Below are 9,084 nucleotides of genomic sequence, written 5' to 3'. Positions count from 1 at the left end.
GAATCACATCAATAATTCAGCTATTAAGATTTTATGAAAACAAAAATCTCAGTGGCTCTCAGGTGAAGAGGAAAGTAAGGTTTTTGATTAAATCAAGGAGGACCTTTGAATGCAAAATTGTTACACCATCCTTACCTGGGTGAAGTATTCAAGATTTCAACTCATGCTTTGAACTACGGACTGGTATGCAAGGCCTTCCAGGTTGAATTATAAGAGTATAATGCAAGGGACAACTACAACACAGATTTTGCTAGTCAAACATTAAATGAATATGAGATCAATTATGGTATTCGACAAACAAGAGAGAAGTACTTGCAGTCGACTGGAGCTTTGAATTATTTTGTTCTCTTCTGTTTGGCAATAAAACTGTAGTGTATACTGATCATCTTCCTCATGAATAGCAAACTACTTCACAACAAATTAATGAGAAGAGTATTATTTTACAGGAGTTCAGTTCTGAGATTCTCTAGGCTACCTGTAGGTCTTGAAAATCTACATGATACATTTGGGCCTAGCACAATGTTTAGAAATTGATTTACAAAGGTAAATGACCATAAAAAATGAGTAAGGAAATTAGCTCCAGTGATCATGAGAAAATAGTTGGTAGACTCCAGATGGAATGTGTTTATTCAGTCAATACAAGAAAACACTTTACCCGCAGATAAGGACAGTAAATGGTTACTAGATAAGGTGCAGCAACTCAATAACAAGTCTACTGTCAGAAATATGATTTATTGCAAAGAAATTTAAAAGAAACTTTTATGTCCATCAATATATGCCGATCCACTGACTATATGCTGTTGCTTGAATGTCTTCCATTGTTCAAAGCAATGCTGTAGGTCACCCATTGCCAAATTCTTTAATAATTCTGCCATTTTTACTGTTACATCTCCAACAAACTGGAACTGTATTCCCTTCAATCCATTTTTCACTTTTGGGAACAGATAATAGTCATAGTCGGACAGATCCTTTGAATGTAGATGATGTTTGAGTGCAGGAATGCACTTTTCCATTAAAAACAGTTTCACAGATATGGCGTTGTGGGTTGGTGTGTTGTTCTGCTGCAGAATCCATGTGTTGTTCTTCCAAAATCTGGTCTTTGCTCCCTACTCTCTCCCTCATCATGATTAGGACTTCTTTATACTATTTCTGATCAATGGTTTGACCTTCAGGCACCCATTTGGTCATGATAACACACCTGATATTGGAAAAAAAGATCAACATCGTCTTCACTTTCAACTTGCTCATTCGTGCTTCTTTCTTTCCTGTCAATGTAGGAGTCTTTCAGTCCATTGATTGATGCTTTGTTTCTGCATCATATTGAAAGATCCATGTTTCATCACATGTGATGACACTGGTGAGCAGCTCTGGTTCTTCATTGAGTCATTCCATGACCATAGAGCAAATGTCCTTCTGATGGCCTTTTTGTTCCTGAGGGAGGTTTTTTGCAACACCTTTAGCACAAGCTTTTGTCATGTTTAAAACATCATGCAAACTTTGTCTTTCTGTGTCTTTGTTCATATTCATCATATCTGCAATCATCCAAATGCTCAGATGTCAGTTGTTCTGCACAATTTCATTAATTTTCTGAACATCTGCTTTGATTCTTGAACTCACAGATTTACTTGGTTGTTCGTCGTCTTCATTCCCTTCTGTACCTACTGAAAACCATATGTGCCATTTTTGACATATGAAAACATCCCATTGGTGGCCTTTTTTAATTTCACAGAGAGTTTTGAGGGTAATGCAGTGCTTGAGTTGTAAGTTCACCATGCTCACAGATTACTACAGAACAACATAATGCACAGCCAAGGCTCAAAAGCAAACCAAAGCAGACAGAAAGATGAAACCAACAGTCTCTGCTCTTGAAGGTTCAATGTCAACTGAATTCCAGTATCAGTATTCCTCCATGCTCCTACGCAATAGATGCATAGTCTCATTATGTAATTCTGCAGGCTTTCGTGGCCATTGTCACTGAAGTTAAAATATCGATGTTTCAACCCCTCTGCTGGGATCTTCCTCAGGATTTTCTGTGTTCACTACTGCTAGAACACTGTCAGAGATGAGTGTATCATTCTTTTAAAGGGGGAGTTTTCATGAGTTTTTGCTGGAGAAGTGATAGTATTGGTTAAAATTTGTATGGCTACCATTGGTGGGCCATAGTCATAGGCTAATATTACCACTCTGATGCAGAAGAAGGGGCATTGTTAGCTAATCTCCTGTGGATACCATTGGCGGCCCATCGTCATTCTATCCAATCTACAGCAGGAACGCGTGAAAACTCCCCCTTTATATGAGGACGTGACACTTGTCTCTGACAGTGTTCTAGCAGTAGTGGACACCAGAAGATCCTGAGGAAGGGGTTGGAACATTGATCATTTTAGAAGAAACATGACGTGGCCTAATAAGCCAGAAGATTTTAACTTCACAGTCTCATTGTTTAACAGCCATACCTCATACTATGGAACCCTATACTGGCACTGTAATATTCAGTGTTCTAGATGGCAAGTTGGTGTTCCAAGTCATGTAGCAAATAAGTTAATCAAGTGCATTCATTAAACGTATGGACAATTCAGAATTAGGAAATGTATCCAGCATATGATTAAATACAATTACTTCTACCTGTATAACATGTAAAGATTAGTAATAAATAGACTGAAGAATATCTTTGTAATAACTGATTATTGGTCTAAGTATCTTTTATTGTACTTGTTAAAGACAGCCACCATCAAAAGAATTCCAGGTGTCTCAAACGGGATTATTTTGTTAAAACAAGTACCCCAAAATATCTTCTGTCAACTAGTGGAAGTCAGTGCAGTAGCAAATATTTTAAAATATTTTTAGAAAGACATAATGTGAAACATGTGATGATTTCAGAATACCATCCTTAAAGAAATCTTGCAAGGCGAAGTTATGAAAGAGCTGGATAGACTTCACCGCACTTACTGTTTGGAGAGACACATCAGGTAGGTGGACATGTTGTCAAATTTGAAACTATATTTTAAATGAATGTCTCATTTAAGTACAGGATTAATTTCTTCAGAAATTGTAGGAAAGTATATAATGGATGAATAGCAACTTTCAATGTTAAAGTGGCCTAGAGTAAATTATGTAAATATACATTTCAGCCCACTGATAGTAGAAGATAATCTAAAATAGTGCTGAAAACAGATTAAGGAATTATAATTTAGTTGCCATGGAACTTGAGTTCCAAGTTGGAGATAAGGTTATGGTCAGGCGCATGGATGAAGTTTGAAATTTAGTAAGAGGTGGGAAAACTTTTTCATCTCTAGAAAGGACCATAGAAGGCGATTGAAATTCCTCACCCTAAAGCCTTACTGTTAGTAGATCCAGGAAGCAAAACTGTTAAAGGATTGTACAGTGTTTCAAGTGTACAAAATTACAGTGAAGTACACAAGAAGAACTCAGTCTGAAAAACAAAATGACCCTCACCACAAGATAACAGTCAGTATAACAGTAAAGTGTAAAGGTATCTTTTGTTTTCTTGTAGGTCTTTTGCTGGCTGTTAATTTTAATTGGGAAGGATTTTATAATTTTGTCAATTTTTTACTGATAATTTGATAGAGGAATGAAGCGCTGACTGTTTGTGGTTATGACAGAGATGCATTAACCAAATCGAATTTAGATGAATGTTTGAGTTAGGAAAAGAGTTTACTAGGTCACAAAGGACCTTAGTGACTATGAATATGTCTGGTACATGTTTGAGTAATAGGTCAGCAGGCCTCAGGGTGAATATATGAACATTTTTGGTATCAGTATGGAGTCAAATAAATAGTAAAGCAGTTCATGAGGTTACAAGACCTGTAGTGTCCTAAACATAGTGGAAAAAGTAATGAGCCAAAGAGTGGTAGAGGGATAACACAAACTGACTACATATGTAGTTTGGTATTTTATTAGGTTCTTTATACCAGGAGTGATGTAGGAAAGCAAACTCCAAAATGACAGTTGCGTGGAAGCAGTTTGCCACTGGGCCCAATGCTGTTCCATTAGGATCTCTGCAGAACCAAGTGCAGCGGATAGGCACTTGGTGCAGGGAGTGGCAGCTGATCCTTAACATAGACAAATGTAATGTATTGCGAATACATAGAAAGAAGGATCCTTTATTGTATGATTATATGATAGCAGAACAAACACTGGTAGCAGTTACTTCTGTAAAATATCTGGGAGTATGCGTGCGGAACGATTTGAAGTGGAATGATCATATAAAATTAATTGTAGGTAAGGTGGGTACCAGGTTGAGATTCATTGGGAGAGTCCTCAGAAAATGTAGTCCATCAACAAAGGAGGTGGCTTACAAAACACTCGTTCGACCTATACATGAGTATTGCGCATCAGTGTGGGATCCGTACCAGATTGGGTTGACGGAGGAGATAGAGAAGATCCAAAGAAGAGCGGCGCGTTTCGTCACAGGGTTATTTGGTAACCGTGATAGCGTTACGGAGATGTTTAACAAACTCAAGTGGAAGACTCTGCAAGAGAGGCGCTCTGCATCGCGGTGTAGCTTGCTCGCCAGGTTTCGAGAGGGTGCGTTTCTGGATGAGGTATCGAATATATTGCTTCCCCCTACTTATACCTCCCGAGGAGATCACGAATGTAAAATTAGAAAGATTAGAGCGCGCACGGAGGCTTTCAGACAGTCGTTCTTCCTGCAAACCATACGCGACTGGAACAGGAAAGGGAGGTAATGACAGTGGCACGTAAAGTGCCCTCCGCCACACACCGTTGGGTGGCTTGCAAAGTATAAATGTAGATGTAGATCTCTTAAACAGGCAAACACATACTTACACAAGTACACATGTAATGCCATGTGACTCGCTATATAAGTGCCTGATACCTGAGTCTGAGGTATTGTCATTGCTGGAACATATGATGTTTAATTTGTTCCTTCAAAATAGCATTAATCATAGATTAATACTCTTTTAGGTGAATCAGACAATTGTCCACTGCTTGTTATTCTATCACATATATGTTGCAAAACAGATTGTGAAAGACTGAAAGAAGTATGCTTCTGGAATAGAAGTTAAGTATTCTTCGAGACACAATGGTTTTGTATTTTTTTCCTGTGAGATATTGAGTATGACTATGCTTGTCTCCTATTTGACATTAAAGATGTATTGTTTGAATGAAAAATGCACCTGAATATTCATTACAGATAAAAAATTATTTAACAAAAAAATGTTGTCAACCTAATGCATAATTCCCATGATAGTTTGAAGAAAGAACCTATTTAAATTGTATTTAGGATTTAGTTATGGAGTGTGTAATGTGCTCAGATTACTGTTGTTGTTGTTGTGGTCTTCAGGCCAGAGACTGGTTTGATGCAGCTCTCCATGCTACTCTATCCTGTGCAAGCTTCTTCATCTCCCAGTACCTACTGCAACCTGCATCCTTCTGAATCTGCTTAGTGTATTCATCTCTTGGTCTCCCTCTACGATGTTTACCCCCCACACTGCCCTCCAATACTAAATTGGTAATCCCTTGATGCCTCAGAACATGCCCTACCAACCGATTCCTTCTTCTAGTCAAGTTGTGCCACAAATTTCTGTTCTCCCCAATTCTATTCAATACCTCCTCATTAGTTAAGTGGCCTACCCATCTAATCTTCAGCATTCTTCTGTAGCAACACATTTCAAAAGCTTCTATTTCCTTCTTGTCTAGGTCTAAACTATTTATCGTCCGTGTTCAACTTCCATACATGGCTACACTCCACAAATATACTTTCAGAAACAACTTCCTGACATTTAAATCTATACTCGATGTTAACAAATTTCTCTTCTTAAGAAACGCTTTCCTTGCCATTTCCAGTCTACATTTTATATCCTCTCGACTTCGAACATCATCATTTATTTTGTTCCCCACATAGCAAAACTCATTTACTACTTTAAGTGTCTCATTTCATAATCTAATTCCCTCCACAACACCCGATTTAATTTGACTACATTCCATTATCCTTGTTTTGCCTTTGTTGATGTTCATCTTATATCCTCCTTTCAAGACACTGTTCATTCCGTTCCACTGCTCCCATTCCATTTAACTGCTCTTCCAGGTCCTTCGCTGTCTCTAACTGAATCACAATGTCATCAGTGAACCTCAAAGTTTTTATTTCTTCTCCGTGTATTTTAATTCCTACTCCAAATTTTTTTGTTTCCTTTACTGCTTGCTCAATATACAGACTGAATAACATTGGGGATAGGCTACAACCCTGTCTCACTCCCTTCCCAACTACTGCTTTCCTTTCACGCCCCACAATTCTTATAACTGCCATCTGATTTCTGTAAAAATTGTAAATAGCCTTTCGCTTCCTGTATTTTACCCCTGCCACCTTCAGAATTTGAAAGAGAGTATTCCAGTCAACAATGTCACAAGCTTTCTTTAAGTCAACAAATGCTGTAGGGTCAGTATTGCCTCATGTGTTCCAACATTTCTATGGAATCCAAACTGATCTTCCCCGAGGTCAGCTTCAACCAGTTTTTCCATTCATCTGTAATGAATTCATGTTAGTATTTTGCAGGCGTGACTTATTAAACTGATAAGTCAGTAATTTTCACACCTATCAGTACCTGATATTACTATGAACGTTTTTAAGAGACAATAGAGAGTAAGCATGTACAATCCAGAGTGCTGTTTAACTTTTTGTAGAGTAACTAGAATTCTATTCCTATAGTGACCTGTTGAATAATGTAAATACATGGAGGGCACATTTACTACGTATCATTCTTCAGACAGGTATAAAACCAAAAGTTGTAATCCTACTACAATTAATAAGAAGGGCGTAAAGATGATAAGTACCACTAACTTATAAATTTGCTTAGATTTTTTAGAGAAATTAGAAATTCCATACTATCTGAGATTAGTGAATGCATACACACATATCAAGCATGGACAGTGCAGATTTTTGTTAATACTTTTCATACAACTATTAATGCAAGAACCCAAATATGTTCATGTTACCTAATGAAACAAGAAATTTTGTAAATTACTAACAAGTTGAAAAGAGTAGAGTGCATACAGTGTATTTAATACCTTTTGTCAAGAAAAAATATTTATTTTGTTGTACATGCAAAGCATTTTCATGGGATTACAATCATATACATAGTTAAATATTTTCATCTGTCACTTAACAAACAAAACATGACATTTTAGATGCATACTTGGCACTAATAAGTCATTAAATTCAATTTCATTGGCACTAAGCTGTTAGTTAGATGTTAGCTGTTAGCTAAAAGGTATCAGATAGATTATATAATGGTAAGGCAGAGATTTAGGAACCAGGTTTTAAATTGTAAGACATTTCCAGGAGCAGATGTGGACTCTGACCACAATCTATTGGTTATGAACTGTAGATTAAAACTGGAGAAACTGCAAAAAGGTGGGAATTTAAGGAGATGGGACCTGGATAAACTGAAAGAACCAGAGGTTGTTCAGAGTTTCAGGGAGAGCATAAGGGAATAATTGACAGGAATGGGGGAAAGAAATACAGTAGAAGAAGAATGGGTAGCTTTGAGGGATGAAGTAGTGAAGGCAGCAGAGGATCAAGTAGGTAAAAAGATGAGGGCTAATAGAAATCCTTGGGTAACAGAAGAAATATTGAATTTAATTGATGAAAGGAGAAAATATAAAAATGCAGTAAATGAAGCAGGCAAAAAGGAATACAAACGACTCAAAAATGAGATCGACAGGAAATGCAAAATGGCTAAGCAGGGATGGCTAGAGGACAAATGTAAGGATATAGAGGCTTATCTCACTAGGGGTAAGATAGATACTGCCTACAGGAAAATTAAAGAGACCTTTGGAGATAAGGGAACCACTTGTATGAACATCAAGAGCTGAGATGGAAACCCAGTTCTAAGCAAAGAAGGGAAAGCAGAAAGGTGGAAGGAGTATATCGAGGGTCTATACAAGGGCAATGTACTTGAGGACAATATTATGGAAATGGAAGAGGATGTAGATGAAGATGAAATGGGAGATACGATACTGCGTGATGAGTTTGACAGAGCACTGAAAGACCTGAGTCGAAACAAGGCCCCCAGAGTAGAAAACATTCCATTGGAACTACTGACGGTCTTGGGAGAGCCAGTCCTGCCAAAACTCTACCATCTGGTGAGCAAGATGTATGAAACAGGCGAAATACCCTCAGACTTCAAGAAGAATATAATAATTCCAATCCCAAAGAAAGCAGGTGTTGACATATGTGAAAATTACTGAACAATCAGTTTAATAAGCCACAGCTGCAAAATACTAACACGAATTCTTTACAGACGAATGGAAAAACTAGTAGAAGCTGACCTCAGGGAAGATCAGTTTGGATTCCATAGAAATATTGGAACACGTGGGGCAATACTGACCTTATGACTTATCTTAGAAGAAAAATTAAGGAAAGGCAAACCTACGTTTCTAGCATTTGTAGACTTAGAGAAAGCTTTTGACAATGTTGACTGGAATACTCTCTTTCAAATTCTAAAGGTGGCAGGGGTAAAATACAGGGAGCGAAAGGCTATTTATAATTTGTACAGAAACCAGATGGCAGTTATAAGAGTCGAGGGACATGAAAGGGAAGCAGTGGTTGGGAAGGGAGTAAGACAGGGTTGTAGCCTCTCCCCAATGTTATTCAATCTGTATATTGAGCAAGCAGGAAAGGAAACAAAAGAAAAATTCGGAGTAGGTATTAAAATCCATGGAGAAGAAATAAAAACTTTCAGGTTCGCCGATGACATTGTAATTCTGTGAGAGACAGCAAAGGACTTGGAAGAGCAGTTGAATGGAATGGATAGCGTCTTGAAAGGAGGATATAAGATGAACATCAACAAAAGCAAAATGAGGATAATGGAATGTAGTCGAATTAAGTCGGGTGATGCTGACGGAATTAGATTAGGAAATGAGACACTTAAAGTAGTAAAGGAGTTTTACTATTTGGGGAGCAAAATAACTGATGATGGTCGAAGTAGAGAGGATATGAAATGTAGACTGGCAATGGCAAGGAAAGCATTTCTGAAGAAGAGAAATTTGTTAACATCGAGTATAGATGTAAGTGTCAGGACGTCATTTCTGAAAGTATTTGTATGG

Source organism: Schistocerca cancellata, chromosome 1, assembly GCF_023864275.1.
Source record: "Schistocerca cancellata isolate TAMUIC-IGC-003103 chromosome 1, iqSchCanc2.1, whole genome shotgun sequence".
NCBI lineage: Eukaryota > Metazoa > Arthropoda > Insecta > Orthoptera > Acrididae > Schistocerca > Schistocerca cancellata.
Note: the sequence above shows the minus strand (reverse complement) of the source record.